This window comes from Equus quagga, chromosome 17, assembly GCF_021613505.1.
Source record: "Equus quagga isolate Etosha38 chromosome 17, UCLA_HA_Equagga_1.0, whole genome shotgun sequence".
In the NCBI taxonomy this organism is placed as follows: Eukaryota; Metazoa; Chordata; class Mammalia; order Perissodactyla; family Equidae; genus Equus; species Equus quagga.
Window position 1 is genome coordinate 15,708,360 of NC_060283.1, and position 16,946 is coordinate 15,725,305.

The 16,946-nt window shown below is 35.6% G+C and overlaps 2 pseudogenes; both read left to right on the top strand.

Annotated features, from left to right (window-relative positions):
- The first annotated feature begins 7,195 nt into the window (after positions 1-7,195).
- Positions 7,196-8,131, top strand: LOC124229363 (olfactory receptor 5D18-like; annotated as a pseudogene).
- A 7,877-nt stretch (positions 8,132-16,008) lies between these two features.
- Positions 16,009-16,937, top strand: LOC124229466 (olfactory receptor 5L2-like; annotated as a pseudogene).
- Positions 16,938-16,946: the final 9 nt, after the last annotated feature.

Below are 16,946 nucleotides of genomic sequence, written 5' to 3' on the forward strand. Positions count from 1 at the left end.
ATCACCTTACACCAGTTAGTGGCTACAATTACCAAGAAAAAAAACAACAAATGTTGGAGAGGATGTGGAGAAAAGGGAACACTCATACACTGCTGATGGGAATGCAAATGGAGAAGAGTATGGAGATTTCTCAAAAAATTAAAAATAGAAATACCACATGATCCAGCTATCCCACTACTGGATATTTATCCAAAGAATGTGAAATCAATGATCCAAAGAGATTTATGCACCCCGATGTTCATTGCAGCACAATTCACATTAGCTGGGATGTGGAAACAACCCAAGTGCCCTTCCACAGATGAATGGATAAAGAAGATGTGGTATATATACACAATGGAATACTACTCAGCCATGAAAAAGACAAAATTGCCCCATTTGCAACAACATGGGTGGACCTGGAGAGTGTGATAATAAGCAAAATAAGCCAGACAGAGAAAGATAAATACTGCATGATTTCACTCATATGTGGAAGATAAGAAATACATGGATAAATAGAACAGATTAGTGGTTACTAGAGGGAAAGAGGGTGGGAAGGGTGGGCTAAAAGGACAAAGAGGCACATATGTATGGTGGTGGATAAAAATTAGATTACTGGTGGTGAGCACGATGAAGTGCATTCAGGAATTAATAAACAATAACGTACACCCTAAATTACACAATATTATAAAGTATTATAATCCCGATAAAATTATTTTAAAAAAACGAATACTGCTTGCAATTAATTTAAAAGCATCATATATGTTTAAATGTCAAAATTTAAATATAGATAATAGGAAATAATGTCATTGGTTATGATTAAAGGTTACTGGAGGTATCAAGCTATTACTCTGAAAAATGGTAAATAAGGAGATAAATATTCTGTCTTTCCTTTATGAATTGCATATCAGGGTTATCAGTTTATCATAGGAAATTCAGAAGAAATAAGAACAGAAAAAAATGATGAAATTAGAAAATCACAATTTTAGAACTCCTAATAAAAAATGGATCAAGGTGATGATTTCAATAGCTATTAAAGTTACTAAGTGAAAAGTTGATGGGGAATGCTAAAAGTGTGTCATCAAGATGACACTGTCTGAATCCATAGATCAGACTAAGCAGCATTGAAAGTCAGACTACTAGTTAACATGTACCTCATAATTTGATGTGACTGGCAGTAGTCAAAACACCTATGACATATTCTTTCCCACAAGAAACTAAAAGAGAGAATTTGAATTAATAAAGTTTATTAATGTGAGTCTGACTTTAAAGGAACTGGTGCAGGAACAAGTCAAATTACACCAAATAAAGCAATATGCCAAATACCGAACATATGGCATTCTACAAATGGTCGAATTTTCCAAAAAATTACCTGAACATACATGTGTGTATACACACTCTCACAAACACACAAGGTATTGTTATACAGTACACAGAATGTAATGTTACATAATACATGGAACTGTTACATTTTAAAGAAAACAGTTATACCAACCAAATTTGTTTGATTCTTGACTCAAACTAACTGTAAAAATATGTCTTCCAGGCAATTGGGGAAATTTAAATTTGGACTTGGTATTAAATTATGTAAGAATATCTTATTTTTGGTAAGTGCAATTTTGGCATGAGTATTTAACCATGTTTCTTTTATTGATGGTTACATTTTTTGTAAACTCCTATTAAGGACTTATTTAACAAGTGGATTTATAGAGAAATATAATATCCTACAAATATAATTACATTTTAAATAGCTCAATTTTATGAGATTGGAAGTCAGGGATTCACTGTCCCTACAATGTGTTGACCATTCAGGATGAAGAGCACCACACATAGTCTTGTTTTCCAGGCTGCACACAGCACTTTTGGCCAAAAATATATGTGGGATAGAAAGAATTCAGTGTAGCAAGCAGTTACTGTAGTTCTTTGTTTTGAGGCCTGTAGCATTGGCTGAACTACTTTTTGTTTTCCTCAGTATCTTCAAAACTCTTGGTTTAAAAGTTACATTGGTAAACCTTTTTCAGTTTTATCATGGCTGATTATTTTGCAGACCTGAAATTATTTAACAGTAAATTATTAATGAAAATGTACTGCAAAAGTACTCCACTAATGTCATTCCATATTTTGTCATTATTCTAAGAAATATCAACATAGTGGCATAAATACAGCTTTAAAGAACACCAATCAATATACCCAGATAGGCTCCCCTCTTTTTCATTCTGCCATAGTGTCATCCTGAAATATTCAAGTTAGATTTTTACAAAACAGATTTAAAAAGCATGAAACATCACAAACTGCAGAATTATTGAGAAGCATAAAAAAAAACCTGTCTGTTTGAAACTCAATTGTATTTGCTGTTCCCTTTACCCCAAATCAGCACCCTCCCCCCATTTATTTGCATAATTTGCTTTCTCACTTTATAATGGTCCATGCTCAAATAGCACCTTACTATTGTCAACGAAAATAATCCATAACCAATCTATAAATGAAAATTTGGGACAGTTTATTCTGAACTTAAATTGTGAGGACCATGGCCTGGGACCTTTCTTCCTGAAGGAAGAGGGAACCAAAAAAGTGAGGTACACAGAGTGGTTATATACCCCAAAACAGGATGTTTCACATATGACTGAAATGTCCCTCCCACAATAGTCACAAGACTGCTTTGTCGGTACAGCGATTGATGGAAACAGCAGGTAGGTCTGCTGTCTAGGTGAACACAGCAGGGTGGCAGGTCTGTTGTCTAGAGCTGGGTGATCACAGGTGAGCTGGGTGGTCAAAGGTGAGTGCAGCAATCAGTTCCTAGCCTAAGGAAAGATGCTTATCCCTAAAGAAATGCTAATGTGGGGGGAAGTTGCACCTTTATCTTAAAGCCATTTGTTCTTACCATAGTAAATGTTTAAAGCAGAGATACAATGCATGTTCAGCTGCCATGGTCAGGTCCTTTTGGAAAAAACAAAGTCAGGCCGAATTAGGTTTACACCAAATGGCTTCCTCATATACTCTAATATATCCTATTGCTTGCCATTTCTATTTGTCACTATGGTCTTCTCTGATCTCCCTATTTAAAATGACAGTTCAATTTTATGTTTTGTCATTTATAATTACTGTAAAATTATTATGTATTTATTTGTTTTTCTGTATCCTCTATTAAATATGAATTTATTGACAAAGGAACATTCTTTTTCTTTTTCCCCAATACTTAGGATAGTGCCTAGCGCAGAGTAAATCCATAATAAATATTTAATGAATGAATGAATGAATGAAAAAATGAGTGATTATATGTCTTCATTATGTACTCAACCTTCTTTCCCTGGTTTCTGACTAGAGAGAGAAAATTCAGCAGAGTGGACATTTGCTTTGGTTTGTTTTTCTTTTGTTTCATTTTGACTGCACAGTTTCAATAATCACTTCTAATACATGCTTATTGTTCTTTGTGAACTGTCTCCTCTCTACACTCAAATTCCTCATAGTTCCAGCAGGTTTGGCTCTACTGCCAGTTCCTTGGAAGGTCATATGGATCATTCAATAAAAATTCATGGTACACTTGCTTTATGCTCATCACTGATCTAGTAGCTTAGAATGTATCAGTGAATATATTCTTTGCTTTCCTGAAACTTTTATTCTAGCAGAGGGGAACAAGCAGTATGAAGGAATGCAATAAAGATTAAAAATATATTTGAACCATGTTAAGTACTTGAAACACTAAGCTGGGTAATGGAGTAGTCCCTGCAGTATAATAGTGTAGGGGAGGAAGACATTTCCTCTTCCCAAATGTGGGTTCATCTGGCCGGAGAATGAATTAAATTCACATGAGACAGAATAGCAAAGGAAATTAAACAAAGCTTTATGAGGAACCATGGCCCGGGGCCTTTCTTCCCGAAGGAAGAAAGGGCACTGAAGAAGTGGGGTGCACATGGTGGTTATATACCCCCAAACAGGGTGTTTCACATGTGACTGAAAAGTCCCTCCCACAATAGTCACAAGATTGCCCTGTCAGCACATTGCTTGATGGACACAGCAGGTAATGGTCTGTTATCTCGGTGGGTGTCAAAGGAGGCAAGTCTATTGTCTCGAGCTGGGCGGTCACAGGTGAGCGCAGCAATCAGTTCCTTCCCTAAGGAAAGATGCTTAATCCTTAAAGAAATGCCAACGTTGGGAGGGGGAGGGAAGTCACTTACAGGAGGTTACCAGACAAGCACAATAAAATGCAGATTTAAGTCCTTGCATTTGGTATGGATTAAGAGTTTCTACAGAGAAGGTCATCTCCTTTCTTCTTCCTGGTACAGAGAGGGAGGCACCTTTTACAGATAGAGATTTACCTTACAAATGTAAACGTGTCCTAACAAAGGGCAAGTTCCATTCCTCAGAGCCTCCTTCCCTGTCCCAGCTGATCAAAAGCAATCAGCCTCAAATCATCCTGATGCCAAAGAGATATATCTTGGGGTGGCCAATTTCAGGTCCCCACAATAGCATGTTCATGGACGCTTTCACTGGAAAAGTACATTTGAGCAAAAACTTTAAGGGAAAGCATTCCAGAGTAGAGAAAAAAGTGGTAGATAAGACCTTAAGGAAGGAGTGTGCAATATTTTTTGAGAAACAAAAAGCAAGAAGGAAAAGCAAGGAGGTCAGAGTAGCAGGAGAAAGCAGAGGGAAGAAAGAATAATAGAATAGGACAGAGATTTACAGGGCCTAGATAATTTTCACAACTTAATATTTAACATTGTAAATATTTCTGCTTTAATTCTCAGTGGATCTTCACACTTCTCCAATATGGTGAGAGTGGATGGTATGGAGGAAGAGGGTTATGCCCTGAATACAGTAGTCACTCAATTAATACTTGATAATGACTTTTATAATTACATAATTTTGATAATTGTAGGAAGATATTGGAGTGATCAGGGGGCTGGGGGAAGTGACTTTATAACTTTTCATATGAAATGCCCCTCATGCTGCCCCAGGTTTTCTAGTACACAAGAATTACACGAGAGACAGGTGATTAATGTTAGTTGTTTAATTAATGACCTCAAGAGAATGGGGCCATAGGTGGCCTCTAGGGTTCGTGTCTCAAAGGTAGTGACTACAGTTGTAAGAACACATGCATCACTCCCAATCCAGATATGTCCTCCCTTTGACATCAGCAGGTTTAGGATTCTAAAGACAGATTGAAATTAATCTCAATGAGGGGTGTGTAGAAAATAATATGAGGAGGGGAATTTACTCTTTGGATCCAGATAGTTCTCGAGAAATATTTAGTCACTGCAAAAGTTACATATCTGAACATGCAAGGAAGAGGATAAGCCCTTATTCTACAGAGCTTTCTATCAGAGAGCCTGACTCAGCTGAGCTGCTCATTAACAGCCACGAACAACAGGTACTGTGGTGGTTGAGAGAGAAGAGCTCTGAGAATTTGAGGGAACGTGCCTTGTCTTGCTTCTATACATTTTTGGAAGGAAAGTCGAGGCAGAATAGACAAATATTTAAATAAAATGAAACAATCAGAAATTAAATGGACCCTCTATTGAAAAAACTTAAAAGGGGTGAGATTTAATTAAGATTATAAGGCAGGAAACATGTGTCCCCTGAGTGCAAAAATTACAACAAAATCGGGAAAAGAATTATAGGAAAGAAGATTTCAGCTGTTATATTTTCTATAAGGCATTTGGGACACAAGAGTCATTATATTAAATATAACGCTGCTTTAAAAATTTTTAAATGCCTTAGCTCAATTAAATGTTGTATTAAGAAAAAAGTCTGATAATTCAAATATCTGACTTTGTGATGGATTGTCTTTTGAGGGTGTCTTTAATACCCAGTTTTATGAGTACAGGAACAGATAGGGACCTTGTGTGTCTCAGTTCTGCATATGATCTGACGTATTTATTGATGAGCCGTCTAAAGTCCATTTCTGTGGGACCAGAGATAATCTTACCAGAAATGATAAAGAGTTTTCTGGAATGGTAGGATGTTAGAAGTGTTGGCAACCATTTAGAGAAATATAATTCTTTTGTATTACTGTTTTCTCATGAAATGTATGTATAGTGCAGAAGTACCTCAAATTTACAATCCCTCTCCCTCACAGGTAATAAATGATAGAATGAATATGTGCCTTATATGTCTTAGAGAAGGAGTATAAAGAGAGAAAGAGAGAGAGAGAGACCTAGGAACAGGAAGTTTTTAAGTCAGAGTCTTTACTATAGTTAGTTATTCAGGGGAGAGAAAATGTCCCTAAATTCCATTCTCATTTTATCTTGATGCTGCTTTCTAGTATAATTCTGTGGCATCATACACTGTCATTGGACTTTTTCCCATAGTTCTAGTGTCTCTAGTTTGTCAATTAAAAGTGTGATGATTTAATAACGGAAATATGTTAGTAACTAGGCTAGAAAATGGGTCAGAGTCTGGTGTAATAAAATGAGTCCAGGGCTAGGAGTCTGGGGATCTGGGATCCAGTCACAGAAGTGTAGATTAGTTCTTATTTGAATGTCATCAGGAAAACCAAAGTTCTCCAGCTTCTGCTTTGTCACCTCTAGAAGTAGACTGGATTATCTTTATCATCTGTTGCAATTTTATTATGCCTCAAGCAGTGAGGAAGGATTGACATTTAGGACTCCCTGAGCTGAGGAGCATACTCTCTGAAAAAAATTAAGATTAATTTTGATAATAGATTTACTGGGTCAGAGTGGAAAACAAAGATTAAAGTGCTGCATGGAATTGCCAATAAAGACACAAAAGTAAAGTGTTAGGGGTGTTCATTCTTAATGTCACAGTATGAATATATGATGCAAAAATCAATTTGTTCAGAAATTTGTCATTTTTGTTACTGATTATAGGGCTGACATAATCAGTAACCATATTGTTCTAGGTTTCTCTTTTATAGACTTATAATATCCAAGGAGAGCTGAAAGCGTTATGGGAGGATTAGATTTAAAATAACCATAAATCCCTTGATTTCATATTTTTATTTGTAAATATTAAAAGAGAACTAAAAAATAATTCAATAATTGCATTGGTTTTACTTAGCAAAAATTTTTAAATAGTTATCATGTTTTAAAATTTTAGACATTTAGCATATCTTGCCTAAAAGTTACAGAGGGAAATTCTGAAAGAGATATTTTTCTTGTCTTCCAGTCTTGGGAAGGGATAGCTAACCAAGCTTCTTTATATTCTCACTCTCCTTAATATTTTTGTTTTCAGGACTGATTCAGATTGGCAAACAGAAACCATGTCAGAGAGAAACAAAAGTGGGGCTACCTTCACTCTCTTGGGCTTCTCAGATTTCCCAGAACTGTAAATACCCTTCTTCTTGACTTTTCTGGCCATCTACAGTGTCACTGTTGTAGGGAATACTGGGATGATTATAATAATCAAAATTAACCCCAAACTGCACACCCCTATGTACTTTTCCCTCAGCCACCTCTCACTTGTGGATTTCTGCTATTTCCCCATCATTGTTCCCAAGACCTTGATGAACCTACTTATAGAAGACAGAATCATTTCATTTACAGGATGTGTAGTACAATTCTTTTTCTTTTCTACGTTTGCAGTAACTGAATCTTGTTTATTAGGTGGGATGGCCTATGACCACTTTGTGGCCATTCGTAACCCTCTGCTGTACACAGTTGGCATGTCCCAGAAACTCTGTGCTGTGCTCGTGGTTGGATCATATGCATGGGGAGTAGCTTGTGCCTTGATACTCACATGTTCTGCTATCAAATTATCATTTCGGGGTTTCAATACAATTAATCATTTCTTCTGTGAATTCTCCTCATTACTGTCCCTCTCTTGCTCTGATACTTACGTCAACCAGTTGCTGCTTTTCATTTTTGCCACCTTTAATGTGGTCAGCACACTACTCACCATTCTCATGTCTTACCTATTTATCATTGTTACCATTCTCAAGATGTGTTCAGCCAGTGGATGTCGCAAAGCCTTCTCCACCTGTGCCTCCCACCTGACCACCATCGCCATCTTCCATGGCACCATCCTCTTCCTCTACTGTGTGCCCAACTCCAAAAACTCTAGGCATACAGTTAAAGTGGCCTCTGTGTTTTACACTGTGGTGATCCCCATGTTGAATCCTCTGATATACAGTCTGAGAAATAAAGATGTCAAGGATACAGTTAGTAAAATAATGGACACTAAAGTCTTTTCTTATTGAGCATATTGTTTTAGTAGAGTTTGTCCCAGAAATGTCAATAAATTATGTCCATAAATTTTGACTTTAAAGATACTTTGAAAGTTATGAAGAGTTAATGTTGTACAATGGAAAGTCATGGACTTTGGTTCAAAGAGACTAAACTTGGTGCTGTGTCTTACTGGGAAATGAAACAGCAATCTCTCTCATCTTTAATTTTTCATGTACAAAATTGAGATAACATAAACTAGCTCCTAATCTGATTGTGAACATTAAGAGACTATATAGATGTCATGTGTAAAACCTTGTATAAACTCAATAAACAATTTCATCTCGTTTCTTATAACATACCTGGTGTAGACTAGACTTTCAATCAACACAAAAATTTCTCTTATAAAAGCGCTAAGAGCAGTTAAATTAACTAGTCTTCATCCTTCAAGGAATGAAAAATCCAGTGTTGACAGCACGGCAGTAAAAAGGTGCCCATTGTATAAGGTAGAAAATAATAAGTATCATAGAGGATTTGAGAGGAAAAAAAAGTTCAAATCCATGTAGAGACTTCAGAGAGATGCCTTCATAATATAAGTGTTGTTTGAGCTTTTCCTTAGATAAGAGAATTGACAGAATTTTAGGAGATTCATATCAACAAGGAGTTTTATTCCAGAGACAAAAGCATGGCAAAATCAAGGAGGTCAGAATGTAATATTGAGTCAATGAGCCAACAAAATTTTTGTTGAGCAAATACTATATTACATGTATGTGTGGGCGTTTGCATATGTGTGTGGGTAGGTGTGTTTTGTTGTGTATACACGTTATGTGGCATGAATGAAAGGTGGATAAGACAGTCTATATCCTGAGTGTATTTTCAAAGGAACTCCAGTGTGGCAGTATAAACTATACAGCCTCCACCAAAGGCTTAGAAATGCTAGATCAGATCTCAGCCTGTCTTATATGCCAAAAGTAAGCATGTGTCTACTCAACCAGTATTTCATGCTATCATTCCGCCTATAAAGATGTCAAAACTTGACCAATTCTTTGTGTTTTTTCTGAAAATAAATATAATTTATGAATCCTTTTCAACTGAACTCCTTTAAAAAAGTTTTTGAAGTTGCTGTAAGTGTTGAAAACTAATTGCCTATATAACCTTAATCAAAATAAAATTAAAACCAGTCAGTTATTAACATCAAGACATATCTAATCTGGCAAATTTAAAATAACAGATCTCTCCAACATTAATAACTCACTTTTGCTTGAAAAATTTGTATACCCTTTTCCTTCACTTTACTTTGTATTTCTATATAACATTCCAAACAAATCATTAACATAATAGAAGAAATAAGTTTCCAAGTGTTTTGGTATGGGAGAAAAAACCAACCTGGGGAAAAAATTTTATTTGGGCTCAGTAAAGTTATCTGGATTGTTCATATTATTTTGAATTTACTGTCATTATTAAAGTGTTTCATTTATATATATATATATTACTTGATAAGGATCAATTAAACAACCATTGTATGTATAAGGATTAAAATATGTAAGAAAAAAGTGTCTTAGATATTGGATCTCCCACGAGGGAATGATATTTCTTCTATTGACTTACTTTTCTCTGGGTGTTCACAAATTTACCTTTCACTACACAACTGGCAATTATACAATTTCTAATTTTCTTTGAAATTAGGAAATTATTTATGTTAATGTTAAATTGAATCAATTAGAGGTAATGCCTCCTTATAGAGATTTTGTTTTACTTCTGCCCAGCTTGGACCAAGGATGATCATGTTTTGTGGTAGAACTAACACAACCCATTTAGCTTTTCCTTTGAGGAAACCAAGGTTCATAACATTTAAGTGACCTGGCCAATGCTTTAAAAGTCATTGTTGACAAATTTGACTCGTATTAGTAGTTTTCACATTTTTGGTCTTATGCTTCTTAATTTTGAAGAGGTATATAACTCAAGAATTTAATTTTACATATAAAATATTTCATCATTGATTTAAATAGCAGCAAAAAATGTAATTTCCTTTGCATAGCATAGTTCATTTAAAGTACGTAAATAAGAACATCTGTAATAGTCAGATTTGTGCCTTTCCTTTGCCTTAACTTATATTCCATTCTACTCCCTCCGTTGAACATTATAACTTTATTATTCACATATGTACTTTTTATTTCTTATGATCATAATGCTTTTGATAAAATCAAAAGTTTTTCTTTCTGGATCAAGTTAACCTTGTAATGATGTAATAATAATTAAACCACTAATTAAAAATATAATTGCATTGTAAATTTCGATAAAACATAATTAATCAAAATTTAAAAAATTGTTTTTGGAAATATTTCATTTTATGAGAAATATTATGAGTAGGTGTTTGGATTTTTTGTTTCAATTTATTACTGTATCCATCTAAAGACATCACTTAATGTTAGAAAGCAAGAGGGTTGAGAATCATTTCTATTTCTGCTTTTTAATAGATGACAATCTATTTTCACCTGACACTATTTGGTCATATTAAAGGTAAACGGGAGCAGAAACTTTGTCAGAAATTGTGCTGTAATAGTAATGTCAATCAACTCTTTCAAATCCAACCAGGTTATGTGCTAATTTCTTACAATGATTTTTCATCAAATTTTATTTTTTAGATAATAATGCATTAAATAAAATTAGATTGCCTTCCAATTTTGTTGAAGTCCAAAATTTTGGAAATCATATCTTTCAAAAGAATTTATTACCCAGTGTGGTAGATGGCAAATGTAGTTCAGATTCTCCAGTCCTCCCCATATCCTTGACTGTTTGCAACTTTTCTGATCAAACGGTAGAAGCAGCTTCTCCACTCCTGGAATGTAGGCTGCTCTCATGACTAGCTTTGGCTAACAGAAAGTAGCTGAAGCGACATTGTGTCAGTTTCAAGCCTCTTGAGAGTCCTTGTGACTTTTTCACAATCTTTTGGAATTTTCACAGTCTCAGAAAAACTGTTACGTGAACAACCACAGACTGGAATATTGGATAATAAGAAACAGAGCCCACACCCCCATCACAAGTGCTGGCATTTAGCCAAACCGTCAGACTTGAATCTAACCTGCAAAGCTAAGATCGTATGCATAGCAAACCAAAACAAGATCATCCATGTCAGGATTAGATCAGCAGTACTAAGTTACTGACTCTTGCAATAGTGACCAGTAAAATAAGTAGTTGTTGTTTTTAACTAATATATTTTGGAATGGTTTGTTATGCAATCGTTAGAACCACTCACTTTCTTAATTTCTGAAAATGTTACCACAAAGACCTTCCAAGCCTTATCATATAATAATTAAGCATATCTGTTATTCTTCCACCTAGAAGCATTTGATTACAAAATTGAATTAAAAAGTTACAAAATTTAACATACCGTTGATTTCATTGAACCTTGCCAATACAACATTTTACTAGAATGATATTTTCGTATGTGTTTTAAAGACATTTAATCAAAAACTTAGAGCTTCAGGGGCCGGCACGGTGGTGCAGCAGTTAATTTCCAACATTCCTCTTCAGTGGTTTGTGGTCCACCGATTAGGATCCTGGGTAGGGACCTATGCATCAGTTGTTAAGCCATACCATGGCAGGTGTCCCATATATAAAGTAGAGGAAGATGGGCATGAATATTAGCTCAGGGCTAATATTCCTCAAAAAAAAAAAAAAGAACTTCATATTAATGTTATTAAATTTATGGATGATGACCATGAAATCAATTTCAATACAATTTTTACACTTAAATTTTGTGTGTTTGGGAGGAAGATTGGCCCTGAGCTAACATCAGTTGCCAATCCTCCTCTTTTTGCTTGAAGAAGATTCTCGCTGAGCTAAAATCTGTACCAATCTTTCTGTATATTATGTGGGATGTGGCCAGAGATTGGTTTGTGCCTGGAATCTGAATCTGTGAAGCCCAGGCCAGTGAAACACAATGTGCAAATTCAACCACTGTACCACCATGCTAGGCCCTTTAAATTAATTTTTAAAAACACCTGCATGTCTTTAAGTCTAAGACGAATAGATAAGCAATGTAGCTTTCCTTTGAGTGAGTTGCCCAGATGATATAAAACATGACTGTCAATGATACTCTTTATAGATAGTCTTTTAGTTTTTCAGTCATGGGACTGTCTCCTTCAGGAGGATACAATTTGTGACAATAGTTTCAGGGTGCATTAATAACAGAAAGAATAGATGTTAAAAAAATATTGTCATCAATTTACTATATATCTGATTTCAAAACATCACTGTGTTGGCTAAAATACATGTCTAATGCCATCATTTTCTATTAAAAGAAATGTGTACTATATGCCAGAGTCATGACAAAAAGGTATACCATGAGTTTGAAGTGTCTTGATTAAAAGAAAAGCTTCACGTTTCATGAAAACAATATTTCAAAGTGTTCTTATATTTTAGGTTTTGGAAGGTTGCTTTTATTTTTCTAATTGGGGTAATTCACACAGCAAATATGTGAATGGATAAGAGGAATCCTCACTTTCGAAAAATGACAGAATGGTGTCATGAGAGTGCTAAGTGGAAAGGAGACCCAGAAACACTCTTCAAACTCAGAAAATTATCAGATGGATCGATTTTAATAAAATTTATATAGGTTGTTGAGAATTTGGAAACTTTTTACCTATAACTAATCATATCTGTGGAATTCTTGAAATGTTTGGTCTATCCAAGGGCACAAACCACAGATGGCACAAACCACAGATAGTGGTTTGAACACTGTTGTTCATGGAGGCATTATATGGTGAGAAAATGAGCAGATTTGGGAGAGTTCCCTGAGGTGATGCTGTTTAATGGTCTCTGGCATTGAGTAAGTATGCCATCCCAGCCCTGTTCAGTAGCTCTGTTCTCCTCATAGGGTCATATGTGTGGCCCAACCCGAAGAGCAGCATATGGTCTCATTCTATCAGTGATTCTGTGTGTGACTTTGGACAAGTTGGACCTAACTGTGCCTCAGTCACCTCATTCATAAGGTTACATAACTGTACCTATCTCATTTATTTTTATAAAGATGAAATATCTTATTAGTTGTATTCAGAATAGTACCTAGCATACAGGATTTGATCAATAAATGTGAGCAATTATTATTATTCTCATAAAAGAAGTTCATTATCCCCACCTCTTTCTGGTATTAGGAAGAACTCTGTTGTGACTTCAGACTTTATGCCCTCCAGGAAGGAGCTTTTGACTATAAAACAAGTAAAGTTTATAAGAATATTCATATATTTCACAATGGTAATGTGATCCTTCGCTAACAGAGCAATGATTAGATGCAGCATACAATGCTCTAATATTCATCATCAACTCTGGAAGGAATAATGCTGAATTATAATAAAATGTACCATGTTGTGATAATATTTCCTCCTGGTTATATCTCATAGAAGTCATTAACTGTTTGAGTCTCAAGGTAGTGCTGTTTTGTTGATATCTTGTTGATGTCTCACAGAGATCACAAAATCATAAAACCTGAAACGTTTTCCATCTTGGCATCTTCAGAAACAGGGGAAACAATGTCTCTCCCCCAGATTGGCTTATTGGACTACACTCTGGTTTTTGGGAATGGATATGAATGGTATTTCCTGGGATCTGGATGCTTGCTTTTTGTTGTTGTTGTCGTTTTCCTCATGTGAGTATTTGTTATAACCATGTGTAAGAGAAGGAGAAATTGTAAATGAGGGCAGTGGTATTAGAAATATTTTTAAATACCTGTGTTTAGCCTTCTCTTAATTAGAGAGTGTTTTAAGAAGTGCCATGTTCTAAGCACTCCTTTATGAAAATATTTTCCCTTTTTTTAATTCAAAAACAAGCTCAATGTGAAATGGGAAGAATTTAATCTGCAGAATCAGGTATCTTGTAACAGCTAATAGTGTGAAAGGGAAAAGAGTGTAAGCGAACTGGGAAGAATGCTTGATTTCTCTCTTCTCTCTTCCTCCTTTCTCACACTAACTCAATCTATGGAATCTTATAAAGACCGCATGGAAATTCTCCTGACAGTCACTCTGATGCTGAGAGTGGCAGTAAGGGGTCCTCAGGATTGCTCATGTGGGGAAACAGACATGGAAACCACCTCTGGAGCAGAAACGAGAGGAATTATTTTGGCCTTGTGCAAAACACCTTGAAAAGTTTCTTGACCTTGCTACTATTGACAATTTGGGCCAGATCATATTTTGGTGTTTGCATTGTGCTGTTGATATGTGTGTATGTGTGGGGGGACTGTCACGTGCATCGTAGAGTGTTTAGCAGCATCCCTAGTCTCTACCCACTACATATCAGTAGCAGCCCTCCCTATTGTGACAACTAAAAATGTCCCCAGACTTTGCCAAATGTCCCATTGGCATCAAAACAACTCCTGGTTAAGAACCACTGCTCTACAAGTAATCAATAGCTTGATTTTTCATCTTTAGACTTGAAAACAGGAAAAGGTTTTTAAAATTACGTCCTACTGAACTCAGAAAAAGACAAATAACTCACTTTTACTGGCTGTTGAAGAGAGAAAGAAACATATCATCAGAATAATTATTTGGTTTCAAACTGGGATTTCTTAATGCACATATCTTTCACCTCTTTGAAATCATTTGAAGAATTAGGAAAATGCCTAACTGCATTGGGTTTTAGTCCAGATTCTCTATCCTCCAGGAGTAACCAACCAGTACCTCTAGAGTCTCATACATATCTACTCAGAGTCAAGATGGACAGGATAAATGAGAATGTTTTCCCCCTTTGTGGGCATTTTCTGTATGTCAAAGGTCTTGAATGAATCCTTCCCTTATTAAAAAAAATCACACCCTCCTTCCCCACTCTATTCCATAAACCTTATGTTTTGTGAGAATTCAGGCAAGTTTCTACATTGCTTTAAAAAAATGATTGGAGTAAGATATCTATGTGTCATGGACGTTGTGAGGATTATATATACAATTCAACTTGTGTAAACATGTATAATATTATGTCTGTGCAATCTGGCTTACTATTTCTTAACTTGCCATTTTATCATAGTCATTTTGTAGGTCATTAAAAGTTCTTCAAAAATATCACTTTAGCTGCATGATTTTCCATAATATATATGAGCCATAACTTTAACCTTTTTCCTATTTGACACTTTATTTCTAAGTTTTACTATCATAAATAATGCTGCAATGCAGCAGCAAGCATTTGTATTAATAATTTCATATTCACATCTTTGATTACTTCTACAAATAGATTTAAAGCAGTGGATTCATTTGTCAAATAGGTCCTTGTAAGCCTTCAGGGTCATAGTTACAGAGGTTTGAATCCCAGTATCAATTCCATGAACAATGGTTGACATTGAATTTCATAATTAGTAAAATCACTATGCTAATTTTATAGAAAAATGCTAATACAGAGTACAAAAGCTGCTTTCTCCATCTAAAACATATTGAAAAAAATTAACACTTGGTTAACACTTAAATAAGCATATTTTTTATCATTTCAGTGGAAAACAGGAAAGGGTACTATGTATTATAAAAAAAAATTATTTCCTGGAATCCCAATGTTTCTAGTACTGATTAAAGGGAAAAAGAGACTTGAACTTCATAAAATAATATAGCTAATTAAACAATATGTTCTGTCTTTCTAATGATTCAGTTTCAAGCTCTCAGTTGTATAGGACTAGTTTAAGGAATAATACAGGCTCTTAAGGATGTGAATGCTTTTGTGTGGTCTGTGAATTACTGTGAGCTCTATACATTTGTATGCGACAATGTCTGAACTTTTCCTAAACTTCACAAAAGTAATATCCTATTTCTTTGCTGCAAAAAGTTAACTATCCTACTTATTGTCATGTCTTTTTTAAGAGACAGTCAAAACTGAATTTGGGATCATATAATGGAGGATAGCTACTAATATTTTTCTCCAATCCCAATAAAGTGGGGACATGGGCAAGGAGAATTGCACTGCTGTGGCAGAGTTCATTCTCCTTGGATTAGTAGATGTCCCTGAATTGGGGGTCTTCCTCTTCCTGGTGTTTCTTCTCAGAGATGATGTCACAGTTTTGTGTAACCTGGACATGATTGCACTGATTCAGGTCAGCTCTCGACTTCACACTCCCATGTACTTTATCCTCAGGCACTTGTCCTTTGTGGATTTCTGTTACCCCACAATCATTGTGCTAAAGATGCTAGCTAACGTCTTAAATGAAGACAAAGCCATTTCCTTCCTGGGATATCCTGTACAATTCTACTTGTTTTGTACATGTGTGGTAACTGAGGTCATCCTGCTGGCTGTGATGGTCTATGACCATTTTGTGGCCATCTGTAGCCTACTGCTGTACATGATCACCATGTCCCGGAATCTCTATGTGGAGCTGATATCTTGCTGCTATCTCTGAGGGACTGTATTTTCTCTGATTCACTTGTGTTTGGCTCTTGAGACCCTGTCTTATAGGTCAAATGTGATTAACCACTTCTTTTGCGATCTACTCCCTCTCTTATTTCTTGCTTGTTCTCATGTCACTATGAGTGAACTGCTGCTATACATTGTGGCCACTTTCAATGGAATCATCACCATCATGATCATCCTCACCTCCTACTTGTTTATTCTCATCACCATCCTGAAGACACGCTCTACAGAGGGAAGATGCAAAGCCTTTTTCACCTGTGCCTCCCAGCCGTTGCTGTCTTCCATGGAACAATCATTTTTGTTTATTGCTGGTCCAGTTCTGGCAACAGTGTGGATACTGACAAAGTAGACATGGTATTCCACACTGTAGTGATTCTCATGCTGAATCCTCTGATGTATAGCTCGAAAAACAAGGATGTGCAAGAAGCTCTCAGAAAAGTGATGGGTGCCAAAATATTTTCCTAGAGAACATTT